Raw genomic sequence first — 14,157 nt, 5'->3', positions numbered from 1 at the left:
CGTGGTTTTGTAATATAGTACAGTTCTCATCCAAAGCCATTGTTAATCACTATCATCCATGTCTCAGGGACTTCCCCAAGCTATTATGTGTAGTATCTCCATATATGTTAACATGTTAGCAATTGAACCCCTGCATGTAAATCATATTTGATTATAACATCATTGTTTTGTTCAGCATCTTCATTAATAATCTGGACGGTGGGATGGATTGCACCCTCAGCAAGTTCTCGGATGACACTAAGGTGAGAGGAAAGATAGATACCTAGGGTCCAGAGTGACCTAGACAAATTGGAGGATTGGGCCAAAAGAAATCTGATGAGGTTCAACAAGGACAAGTGCAGAGTCCTGCACTTAAGATGGAAGAATCCCATGCACTGCTACAGGATGGGGACTGACTGGCTAAGCAGCAGTTCTGCAGAAAAGGACCTGGGGGTTATAATTGGCAAGAAGCTGAATGAGAGTCAACAGTGTGCCCTTGTTGCCAAGAAGGCTAACAGCACATTGGGCTGCATTAGTAGGAGCATTGCCAGCAGATCGAGAAATGTGATTATTTTCCTGTATTCGACACTGGTGAGGCCACATCTGGAGTGTTGCATCCAGTTTTGGTCCCGTTCTCCCCCCCCCCCCCCCCCCCCGCCCCCCACTACAGAAGGGATATGAACAAATTGGAGAGACTCCAGCAGAGGGCAACGAAAATGATTCGGCACGTGGGGCACATGACTTACGAGGAGAGGCTGAGGGAACTGGGGTTATTTAGTCTGCAGAAGAGATGAGTGAGGGGGGATTTGATAGAAGCCTTCAACTACCTGAAGGGAGGGTCCAAAGAGGATGGAGATAGGCTGTTTTCAGTGGTGGCAGATGACAGAACAAGGGGCAATGGTCTCAAGTTGCAGTGAGGGAGGTCTAGGTTGGATATTAGGAAAAACTATTTCACTAGGAGGGTGGTGAAGCACTGGAATGGGTTAGCTTGGGAAGTGGTGGAATATCCATCCCTAGAGATTTTTAAGATCTGGCTTGACAAAGCCTTGTCTGGGATGATTTAGTTGGGATTTGTCCTCCTTTGAGCAGGGGTTTGGCCTAGATGATCTCCTGAGGTCTCTTCTAACTCTAATCTTCTATAGTTCTATGATATCACTGGGTTATGAATGTACTTAATCTGGGCCTGCTTCAGTTTTTCTACCACCTATGCTGTGTCAAACAGTGGAAAAGTCAGTCAGTCCCTGTAGAGACCAAACAGAAGCTTTACAAAGAATTGTTTAGCCTACCTCAACCAAGTCCAAAAGATAACTCCTTCCAGAGCTACTTGCTCATTCCCATCAGTTCACAGAAATGTGTGACTCACCTCAGCCAGTTCCAAAAGACAAATATATGACATTTTAGTTCTCCTGGATCATCTTATGAGTTCAGACTTGAAGGATTCTCCAGGAACCTAGGATTTCCCAGTATCTAGTCACGTCCTTCTTCCCTCCCACCTTAGCTAGCATACAGGGAGGACTGCCTTCCCTTCTGGACAGCTGTTTCTGCTTTCCTCAGTAGCCGAAGAATGAACTCTGGGCCTTCCAAGGGAAGAGTTAAGTTGTCATTATCAGTCAGTGGATGGGACATGCACTTTCACACACCTGCTACCTGATTGTACAGCACCACACATGATTGGGGCCTCTGAACACTTCTGTAATACAAATAATAATACTGTAACACGAGTTAGGCATGGTTATTCTTGTTAGTTAGGGGCCTGACCCATCTCCCACTGAAGGGAATAGAAATCTTTCTATTGGCTTCAATGGAAGTTAGAGCAGGCACTAGTTACACTAATGCCGCACTTGCAAACCTTTAAAGCAGGTGTGACACTGCTACAGTCTAATAAATGAACATAAGAATGGCCGTACTGCATCAGACCAAAGGTCCATCCAGCCCAGTGGCCAATGCCCAGTGCCCCAAGTGGTTAGATAGGAAGGATGTTTCTGTGGACTGGAGTGTGACCCAGTAAAACTGTGGTCAGTTCTCACCTCTGCCCCAGACTTCCTCTGTGATCTTGGGCAAATCATGTGTTGTCTGTAATAGCTACTGGCTTGTGATAAATTCCTGTGGCTTCAGACACTCAAGCAGATAGAACCTTTCATCCCTAGCAAGTGGATTGAGCACTACGCTGGGGGTCAGGAGACGTGGTGTTACTTAAAAATCTTAGGGAACAGAAGTATTGGCCTTGGCCTAGGCCTTAGTGGTCAAAGTAATACTACCATCACTAGGGAATAATTCACCTAAATTGGAAATCTGTGTTAAAGACAGGCTCAGGGATAAGATTGTGGTGCTAGAAATGTATGTGGAAGCTTGGCGCAATGCCTAATTTCTTTCAGCCTAGGTCTCAGCCTTGTCAAAATAGCATTTTCAAATAACAAAATTGTCAGTGTTACTAGGTAAGACTGGATCTCTAGTTTATCGAAGTCTAACGCCTTTCAACCTCATTGAAAGTCAATGGGATGAGGCTCTTAAGTCACTCAGGTGCTTTTTACCCCTAGGATTCTCTTCGACTGGTGAAAGCTATTCATCTTCTTACATATTTAGCTCGCGAACAGGGGATCGTAAACAGAAGAGTTTGAGAGGGACAGAAGGAGATCCCCCTGCTGAACAAACAAGGTGCAAGTACTAACTTTGGAGTGAGTGATTTCGTTTGGCTGTTTGTGTTTTTCTTTCTCTTTCAGTTATTTCAGTTACTGGGTCAGTTGGATTGTGTCTGGGGACAGTCTGAGCCTTTGTTCCCTGGATCATCCTTGATCAGCCTCAATCAGCCTTGTAATCACTCTTCACCTGTGTGATTAACAAGGGGGGTAGGGCTGACCTAGGAGAGAAGGCCTTAAAAGCCAGAGGCTAGGCAATCCAGGGAGCTAAAGAACAGGGTGCCGCAAACAGGGGAGTTTGAGAGGGAGTTTTTGGGAGGGATATGTAATATTATCGCTATGGTTAGGAAGGGTCGCATCGCCAGTGCAAACGCTGCTCCAGTCATCTCCACCTGCTCCTGTATCCAGACAGACAACCTAACCATGGATGCCTCTACCTAGATCCTGGTGTGGATTTGCAGAGACTGTGGCCTGCATTTCCCACACAGAGAGAGCCAGGCTGGGGGGACCATCCAGTGTGAAAGGGGCCTGCTGGTGGAATCTCTCAGGAAGCAGGTGGGAGAGCTACAGGAGAAGGTGGCTAGGCTGAGGAGCATCTGTGCCCATGAGGAATTCCTTGAGAGTATTCATATGGAGACATCCTAGGCTGAGGAAGCTATCCAGCTACAGAGGACTGTACAAAGGCCAGCTGTCACACCACTGGGGGAGGAGGTTATGGCTCTGTCACAGAGAGGAAACTGGATGTTGGTTACTTCTGGCAGCAGGCAGTGCTCCACCCCTACTCCCAACCCATTCACCATAGTAATGGAAAATCGATATGCTGCCCTGGCAAGGAGCGATGAGGAATCATCCCCAAAGGTGGAGGAGGAGAAGCCGTATATCCCCAAGGCTGGGAGGATTGCACCCACCACTCCCAGAGAAAACGTAGGGTAATGGTGGTTAGTGACTGTCTTCTGAGGGGGATGGAGGCACCCATCTGTCACCCTGACATGGCATCCCGGGAGGTATGCTGCCTGCCAGGGGCCCATGTCTGAGACATTATGGAGGGATTGTCAAGGATCATCCGGTCCTCTGACTACTACCCCATGCTTCTCATCCATGTGGGCACTAATGATAAGAACATAAGAATGGCCCTACTGGGTCAGACCAAAGGTCCATCTAGCCCAGTATCCTGTCTTCCAGGTGCCCCAGAGGGAATGAACAGAACAGGTAATCAAGTGATCCATCCCCTGTTGCTCATTCCCAGCTTCTGGCAAACAGAGGCTAGGGACACCATTCCTGCCCATCCTGGCTAATAGCCATTGATGGACTATCCTTCATAAATTTATTTAGTTCTTTTTTGAACCCTGTTCTGGTCTTGCCTTCACAACATCCTCTGCCAAGGAGTTCCACAGGTTGACTGTGCATTGTGTGAAGAAATACTTCCTTTTTTTCATTTGTTTTAAACCTGCTGCCTATTAATTTCATTTGGTGACCCCTTGTTCTTGTGTTATAAAAAGTAGTAAACAAGACTTCCTTATCTACTTTCTCTACATCAGTCATGATTTTATAGACTTCAATCATATCTCCCCTTAACAGTCTCTTTTCCAAGCTGAAAAGTCCCAGTCTTATTAATCTCTCTTCATACGGAAGCTGTTCCATACCCCTAATTATTTTTGTTGCCCTTTTTTGAACCTTTTCCAATTCCAATATATCCTTTTTGAGATGGGTCGACCACATCTGCACACAGTATTCAAGATGTGGGCGTACCGTGGATTTATATAGAGGCAGCATGATATTTTCTGTCCTATTATCTATCCCTTTCTTAATTATTCCCAGCATTCTGTTCGCTTTATGGACTGCCGCTGCACATTGAGTGGATGTTTTCAGAGAACTATCCACAATGACTCCAAGATCTCTTTCTTGAGTGGTAACAGCTAATTTAGACCCCATCATTTTATGTATGACCCTCAGCAGAACAGAAGTGACTCCAGGACTCTGGGAGTAAGGGTGAAGGAGTTGAGGAGAGCACAGGTGGTGGTATCTTCGATCCTTTCCATCAAGAATAGGGCCCAGGCAGAGACAGATATATCCTGGACGTGAATGCCTGGCTGCAAAGATGGTGCCATCAGGAGGGCTTTAGCTTCCTTGACCACGGAATGCTGTTGCAGGAAGGACTGCTAAGCAGAGATGGGGTTCACCTATCAAGGAAGGGGAAGAGCATATTTGGATACAGACTGGCTAACCTAATGAGGAGGGCTTTAATCTAGGTTCGAAGGGGGCAGGTGAGCAAAGCCCACATAAAGTCAAAAACATGGAGACCTGGGAGAAGTCAGAATTTGGGGGGAGCATGGGCTGTTATAGCAGGGATAAGGGAGAGACAAAACAGAACTTGGGGGGAATCAAAATCTTAGATGTCTGTATACTAATGCGGGAAGTATGGGGAATAAGCAGGAAGAACTTGAAGTGCTAGTAAATAAACACAACTATGACATAGCTGGCATCACAAACTTGGTGGAATAATATGCATAACTGGAATATTGGTATAGAAGGGTACACCTTGCTCAGGAAGGACAGGCGGGGAAAAAAGGGAGGTGATCTTGCCTTATATATTAAAAATGTATACACTTGGACTGAGGTGGAGATAGAAATAGGAGACAGACTTGTTGAAAGTCTCTGGATAAGGATAAAAGGGGTAAAAAACAAGGGTGATGTCATGGTAGGGGTCTACAACAGACCACCTAATCAGGCAGAAGAGTTGGATGAGGCTTTTTAAACAACTAACAAAATCCTCCAAGTACAGGACTTGGTGATGGGGGACTTCAACTATTCAGACATTTTTTGAGAAAACAACACAGCAGGGCACAGATTACCCAACATGTTCTTGAATGTATTGAAGATCATTTTTTATTTCAGAAGGTGGAGAAGGCTCCTACGGGAGAGGCTGTTCTAGATTTGATCTTGACAAATAGGGAGGAACTGGTTGAGAATTTGAAAGTGGAAGGCAGCTTGGGTGAAAGTGATCATGAAATGATAGAATTCATGATTCTAAGGAATGGTAGGAGGGAGAACAGTAAAATAAAGATAATGAATTTCAAGAAGGCAGACTTTAGCAAACTCAGGTTGTTAGTAGGTCAGATCCCATGGAAAGCAAGTCTAAGGGGGAAAAACAATTGAAGACAATTGGCAGTTTTTCAAAGAGACATTATTAAGGGCACAAGAGCAAACTATCCCACTGTGTAGGAAAGATAGGAAGTATGGCAAGAGCCCACGCTGGCTTAACCAGGAGATCTTCCGTGATCTAAATATCAGCAAAGACTCCCACAAAAGTGGAAACTAGGTCAAATTACAAAGGATGAATATAAACAAATAACACAAGTATGTAGGGACAAAATTAGAAAAGCCAAGACACAAAATGAAATCAAACTAGCTAGAGATATAAAGGGTAACCAAGAAAACATTCTACAAATACATTAGCAGCAAGAGGAAGACCCATGACAGGGTAGGCCCGTTATTCAATGAGGGATGTGGGGGGAAAATAATAACAGAAAATGTGGAAATGGCAGAGGTGCTTAATGATTTCTTTGTTTTGGTTTTCACCAAGGTTGGTAGTGATTGGATGTCCAACATAGTGAATGCCAGTGAAATCAGCTGAAAAAGGAAAAGAACTAGTTAAAAATTGTTTAGACAAATTAGATGTCTTCAAGTCACCAGGGCCTGATGAAATACACTCTGGAATACTCAAGGAGCTGACTGAAGAGATACGTGAGCCATTAGCAATTATCTTCAAAAAATCATGGAAGACGAGAGAGAATCCAGAAGACTGGAAAAGGGCAAATATAGTGCCAATCTACAAAAAAAGAAATAAGGACAACCCATGGAATTACAGATCAGTCAGCTTAACTTCTGTACCCAGGAAGATAATGGAGCAAATAATTAAGCAATCAGTTTGCAGACATCTAGAACATAAGGTGATAAGTAACAGTCAGCATACATTTGCCAAGAACAAATCGTGTCAAACCAACCTGATAGCTCTCTTTGACAAGGTAACAAGATAGAGGGGAAGTGGTAGATGTGATATATCTTGATTCTAGCAAAGGTTTTGATACTGTCTCACGTGACCTTCTCATAAACAAACTAGGGAAACGCAACCTAGATGAAGCTACTATAAGATGGGTGCAAAACTGGTTGGAAAACAGTCCCCAGAGAGTAGTTATCAGTGGTTCACAGTCATGCTGGAAGGGCACGAGTGGGGTCCTGCAGGGATCAGTTCGGGGTCCGGTTCTGTTCAATATCTTCATCAATGATTTAGATAATGGCATACAGAGTATACTTATAAAGTTTGCGGACGATACCAACCTGGGAGAGGTTGCAAGGGTTTTGGAGACTAGGATTAAAATTCAAAATGATCTGGACAAACTGGTGAAATGGTCTGAAGTAACTAGAATGAAATTCAATAAGGACAAATGCAAAGTACTCCATTTAGGAAGCAACAATCAGTTGCACACATGCAAAATGGGAAATGACTGTCTGGGAAGGAGTACTGCAGAAAGGGATCTGGGAGTCATAGTGGACCACAGGCTAAATATGAGTCAACAGTGTAACACTGTTGCAAAAAAAGCAAACATCATTCTGGGATGTATTAGGAGTGTTGTAAGCAAGACATGTGAAATAATTCTTCTGCTCTATTCCATGCTGATTAGACCTCAATTGGAGTATTGTGTCCAGTTCTGGGTGCACATTTCAGGAAAGATGTGGACAAATTGGAGAAAGTCCAGAGAAGAGCAACAAAAATGATTAAAGGGCTAGAAAACGTAACCTATGAGGGAAGATTGAAAAAAATGGGTTTGTTTAGTTTGGAAAAGAGAAGCATGAGAGGGGACATAACAGTTTTCAAGTAGATAAAAGGTTATTATGTTCTCATTAACCTCTGAGGATAGGACAAGAAGCAATGGACTTAAATTGCAGCAAAGGAGGTTTTGGTTGGACATTAGTAAAAACTTCCTAACTGTGGGGGTGGTTAAGCACTGGAATAAATTGCCTACAGAGGTGATGAAATCTCCATCATTGGAGATTTTTAAGAGCAGGTTAGACAAACACCTGTCAGGATTGGTCTAGATAATACTTAGTCCTACCATGAGTGCAGGGGACTAGACTAGATGACCTCTCGAGGTCCCTTCCAGTCTTATGATTCTATTTTCCTGTCCGGTGGTCATCACTGAAGGGCACCCGTTATCAAACTGTGGAGCCATATCAGAGATGCTGCAGTACTTCCTCAGACTTAGAATAGGGAAAAACTATCAGATACTGTACTGCATGGTGTGTAACTACTGAATTGATGCTTTTTTTGAGTTCCATTTTATATGAAGTCTGCTTTGTTGACCTATTTCCTTCTTTGATCATTCTCATTTGCTCTTTCACATAACGACCTAGTTACCTCTTGTACACCCCATCTTATTCTCTCCAACTCCCAAAAGTTTTTGTCACAATGTGTTAAGCAATGAGGGGGAAAGGGTCATCATTATCTTGAATTCAAGAGTACATGTTATAGGGTTTTATATGTGGTGCTTAATGCCACCTTAGCACAATGAGGTGATGCAAAAAGAGTGGCAGCTGGCAAATTGAGGGACCACATGTGGGTCTAAGAACTTGCATTCTTCTTAAATGTGGATTTTTGTATTCATTATTTTAGCAGATTATCAAATTGTGATCTTAGCTGAATTCTTTACTAAATTTCAGAAGATGCCTGTCTCATATCCGTTTATTTCCATACGTGATTTTGTGTCATATTAATAGATTTGGAGGCTCTTCAGAGATCTGTTTTTGGTCCTAACTTGTTTTCGTTGTCAATCATCATTTATTCATCTTCAATGCCACTTGTACCTTCTGTAGAGGTGACATACCAACAAAATAATCTACCACTGGCACAGTTGTGACTGGTTTCTATCCACTTCCTTGACATTCTGAATAATTCTTTGTACAAATGGTTGGTACCTAAATATCAAAGGGACATATAGTCTATTCCTTCCAGCTGAGTCTCGGGCCGTGCCGTACAGATGATAGGACAATTTAAATAACAATATGAACTCTATTATGGTTTTTGGAATGTGGATATCACCAGTAGGTACACCAAGTCATACAATGGAGCCTCAAAATCCCACCGTAATCTATCCACTGTCGTGTGTGTGTGTGAGAAATAGGAGACAGATTATTTTTGATCATATTTGTCTTTCAAGGTTTTTTTTCCTTGTTCTCTATTGTTTTTCATTTAAAAAGAACCCAACAAATCAGGATATTCTTTGGTTGTATATTGTTTTGTCTGAAGTAGAGCCCTGCATGGGACTATTTTTAACCCCCCTCCTGCTATTATGGCAGCGGGTCCAGGGTCCAACTCCTGCTGCAGGGCTCTTAAATTAGTTCTGTGCAGGGCTCTAGTCTGAAGCATCTGTTGGGAAGGTTAGAAGTGTTCTCCACTAACAGAAGAAGTTGCTCTAATATGTATTCTAGCAACAGTCCTGGGTTGACACCTACACACCTGAGCAGGAATACTGGGAGGCAATGGCCTCCAAGGTGCAATGCCTCCTGGAGCTACTTGACATGCAAGGGGAATGCATTAATCATTATATCCTTTAGAAGGATGCAGTGTGCACTCCCCTGAGCAGCTAGCCAGTTCTGCTGGCTGTTGCAGGATACCAAGGCCACAGTGCAGGTAGAATGCTACAATAGCAACGGCAAAATTGCAAGGTTTAAATGTATGGATGAGATAATTGTGTAGGCAGGAGGCAGTTAGGTTTATTAGGAAGGGGGAAGCATTTGGGGAAGGTGTAACCTACACAGGAAGATTGGGCTCCACCTAAACCAAAAGGGAACCAGATTGCTGGCAAGTAAAATTAAACAGGTTGTCGAGGGTTTTTTAAAGTAAGGGCTGGGGAAAGCTGACAGGGTATAGAGGAGAACATAGTTCAGGCTGAGACATCCCTTATGGATAAATTGATTAAAGGGGAAACTATACCCTAGTATACAGGATATAGTATATAGGAAGCAAGTTGGTAAAGTACAAATAGGAACTAGTGAGGAATAGGTAAACGTAAAAGAGTCCCATTTAAACCTAACACAGAAAGGGAAAGCAACTAAATATTGACAAAATGTACAACTGCTTATGTGCTAGTCTTGGGACCCACAAGGGGAGAGGCAATTCTTGATTCAGTCCTAAGTGGAGTACAGGATCCGGTCCAAGAGGTAAGTATAGCTGAACCACGCAGTAATAGTGACCATAATGCAATTAAATTTAACATTCTTATGGAGGGGATATAAAAATAACCTGACCACAGTAACATTTAACTTTAGCGGGGGGGGGAACTGAATGAGAACACTAGTTAGAAATTAAAAAGAGCAATCATAAGGGTGAAATGCCTGCAAGCAGCATGGAGACTACTTAAAGATACTGTAGGAGGAGGCTCAGAGTAAATGTCTACCACAAAACAATAGGAAGACCAACAGAAAGCCAGCAGGGCAATGGAGACTGTTAGAGGCAAAGATGCATCCTTTAAAATTTGTAAGTCAAATTCTAATGCGGAAAATAGGAAGGAGCACAAACTCTGGGATGTAAATTGGAGACATATAATGATCCGGGCCAAGAAAGAATTTGAGAAGTAACTTGCTAAAGATGCAAAAACTGACTGACTTTTTAAAAATATATCAGAAGCAGGAAACCTGCCAAACAGGCAATATGACCCACTAGAAGACAAAAATGTTAAAAGCACTCAAGGAAGACAAGGCCATTTCAAAGAAGCTAAATTAATTATTTGCATTGGTCTTCACCGCAGAGGTGGAGGAGAGATGCCCAAGTGGAATAGCTCTGATGTGGGTGATAAATCTGAACTACCATCCCAAATTGATGTGTCAAAAGAAGAGGTTTTAAAATAAATTGATTAGTTAAACAGTAGTAAGTCACCAGGCCCAGATGGTATTCACCTAAGAGTTCTCGAGAAACTCGCATATGAAATTGCAGAACTACTAACTGTAGTATGTATCCTGTCACTGAAATCATACTCTGTAACAGCTGACTGGAAGATAGCTAATGTAATACCAATTTTTAAAAAAGGCTACAGAAGAGATTCTGGCAATTATAGGCCATCGAGGCTCTCTTTAGTATTGGCAAACTGGTAGAAACTATAGTAAAGAATAGAATAATCAGGCACAGATAAACATGAATTTGTTGGGGAAGTGTCAATATCGCTCTTGTAAAGAGAAATCATGCCTCACCAATCTATAAGAATTCTCTGGAGTCAACAAGCATGGGTAAGGGTGGTCCAACGGATAGAGTGTACTTGGACTTTCAGAAAGCCTTTGACAAGGTCCAACGCCAAAGGCTCTTAAGTAAAGTAAGCATTCATGGGATAAGAGGGTACATCCCTCAGTAAGTGGTTAAAAGATAGGAAACAAATAGTAGAAATAAATGGTCAGTTTTTACAGGAAGGAGAGGAGGAGGTTAAACAGCAGTGTCCCCCCAAGGATCTGTACTGTGACCAGTGCTGTTCAACATCTTAATAAGTGATCTAGAAAAGGAGGGGAACAGTGAACCAGACAATTTGCAGATGATACAAAATTATTCAAGATAGTTTCGGCCAATGCAGACTGCGAGGAATTACAGAGGATCTCACAAAACGGGATGACTGGGAAACAAGAATGCTAAGCACTCAGCTGTGCCCACTGAACCTAATGGGATCTGCTGGGCATTCAGCACTTCTGAAATTCAGGCTGTTTATTTGGGTGTCTAAAGTTTGGCACCCATTTTTTGAGAATATGATGAAATAGCATAAATGAAAATACAGACCTTGTCTAAACATTATTTGTATTTTAAATGGGTTTTATCTGGATAAGCTTTAAAGTAACCTTTTCCCCTTATAAGATGGACATTTCCAAAGAGAGAAGCTGCATGACTTGTAACTCAATTCTTAAAATATAAAAATTGACAAATTGTCTTGTTTGCAACACATTTTGGTCTACCAGATTTAAAAAGGAGTCGTATTAATGTTAGGGTAATCCATAAACTAAAAAAATTGTACTGCTACTACATGTTAGGCATATCTAGTGGTCATCATCAGGGTAGATGTAGATGCTGGAAGTAGTGCAGATTTTCTGTGTCATGTAATGCTCAAATGTTAAGGCATCCATTCTGTGGTCTGTTATACAGGAGGTCAGACTAGATGAGATGATCACAATGGTCCTGTCTGGCCTTCAAATCTATGAAGCTGTTTTGGGGGGCAGAGGAGGAAAGAGTTAGCCACCACATAAAAATGTAAATCTAAGGAGGAAGCCTTCATTGGCTTTGAGATTGTGGCATAGACATTAAACAATAATTTGGTTTTAGTAGTGAAAAATTCGATCTGCTAAGATCTGAATTCACTGCTTTTTGTAAAATTCTAAAAATGCGCAGTCACCTCTTAAGATTCCTGTTTCGGATTTATAAGGATTCATTGTATGATTTATCTGATTTGATGTTTTGCTTCTATTCCAGTACTGCTGCTAGCTTGTTGATTTGATCATTCTATCGCTCAGTTCTCAGGTTAGTAGTGTTAATAGTAGTTTAGTTTTATTGATATGCTTTCTTGGTTTCATTTATTAGCTTTAATAAAATGTATGAAAAGGAAAATGAGTAACATTTCTTTCAATAAGAAACATGGGCCAGAACCATTGAGAATCTAGGTGGATATTAGCCAATCTACCTAGGAATTTACCCATCTCTCTCTTAATTAACCCTTGATTCTCACAACAAGCAGACCTCTAATCTCTAGTGTCTCTTCACCACCTTTCATTTGTCAACCACTGTGCTCCGTCCTCATTCTCCTCTGCCTAAGATCTGATAAATATAAGTAAGGGCAAAATTCATATCGTCTGCTAGGAACTCTGTTCTTCCGCTTCTCCATCCTTTCACTTATTTCCCCCCTCCTCCACCTTGCTTACCTCTTGCATTCTTCATTCCATCTGTGAGTATTTCTCCTTCTAGCTATGTCTAATACTATTGATTTCAATCTATGCTACAAAACAAAGCACCTTGACACTCATTAAAAATGTAACATACCGATAATAAACGAACCTAGGGCACTTCAGATTAGAATTCGTGTCTATAGAGTTAAAAGGAAACCGGGATGAATGCCCTGTGTTAAAATGTGTGCAGTACAGTAGTGGGCTGCTAAAATGTACAATATTATTTAGGAATTGGAATATAATATGTAAACACAATCCTACACACACATTTTAGCATAGTATTGACTGATGTACAAAAGCAAAAAATTGAGCGGCAGAAGTTTTCTTAACTCATTCACATTGGCCACTGTACCTTGTGGAGCACAGATGGTCATCTGTTAGGGGAGTTCAGAAAAGTGGGTTACCCTACATCACATGTATGTTGCAATGCCCAGACACAGCATGAGTGAGGTGCACGTGCCGTGGCAGAACTAACTCATATTTTCCAATGTTCATGTTGTGGGTTTTAGGTCACAATCTTAATTATTTCACAGTAGATTGTAATTCATTCCCTTTGGCATTTTAAAAATGGTAGTGAAATTTGCATTCATAGTATTTTCACTTTCTTTGAGGTCATTATAGGGCCCCTTAGGAATTTGCATGGAAATCACTTTACTGTCGTTGTTTGACATTATTTTGGTGGCTGGTACAGATTTGCATTATAGTAATACATCATGCTGAAATGGTTTTGGAATTTAGAACACGTGCTTTCAAGTTATTTTGATGTCAAAATTAGATATAATTAAAATTGCTTCCAACCGTTTGCCACCCAAGAGCCCAGAATGTTTCCTCAGTCAATTTGCACTTCATCTGGACCTGGAAGGGACCCAAGAAAGAGTGAATGGATAGTAACATGAAAATTCACTCCACAGAGCACCTGAGGATTACTTTTTAGATTTAGTTTTGTTGAGAACTTGCAAAGCTGTTTGCTGTCTTTGCAATAGTAGATTGAATTATTTACAGATGTTCTCTTTGCATATGTAGAGACTCATGTTCTCTAGAAGCTTTGCTTCTGGTGCATTCTTTAGAAGGCTGCCAAGCTCACTTAATCAGTAGTGACACCAGTAGTATCAATAGGATTTTTAAGTGATATCAACAAATGAGATAATAGGTCATTCCTCCACCAGCTCCTTTTGCTGCCAAACCAGGATTTGCAGCACATTGCGAATATTAGCATGAACTGTAGTTATGGTGGGGACTTAAGTCAATGGAGTTACTCCAGGTTTATACAGATAGAAATGAAAGCCTAAACATTTTGGTCTCGGAGACAATGGAGATATACCAAGCCTTTGCCATGCTAAGTGAGAGCAGAATGTGTCCCCTTACCCACAGAAGGTAACTGAATGGTAGCATATTTGGCTATGCAACTATTGTGCAGGAAATTAATGTGAATGAAGTTCTGTGATGAATCTGCACAGGTAGAATCTGCCATCTTATGCGTTATATTAATTGGTTGGTAGGAAAGAGTCAAAAGAGAACTGACCATCAGTAATATTGAAAACATGTCTTTCTGGGTTTTTATTAAGACAGTACA

The sequence above is a fragment of the Eretmochelys imbricata genome, chromosome 3 (genome assembly GCF_965152235.1).
Source record: "Eretmochelys imbricata isolate rEreImb1 chromosome 3, rEreImb1.hap1, whole genome shotgun sequence".
In the NCBI taxonomy this organism is placed as follows: Eukaryota; Metazoa; Chordata; order Testudines; family Cheloniidae; genus Eretmochelys; species Eretmochelys imbricata.
The sequence above is the reverse complement of the archived record's forward strand: the minus strand, read 5'-3'. Positions refer to the sequence as shown.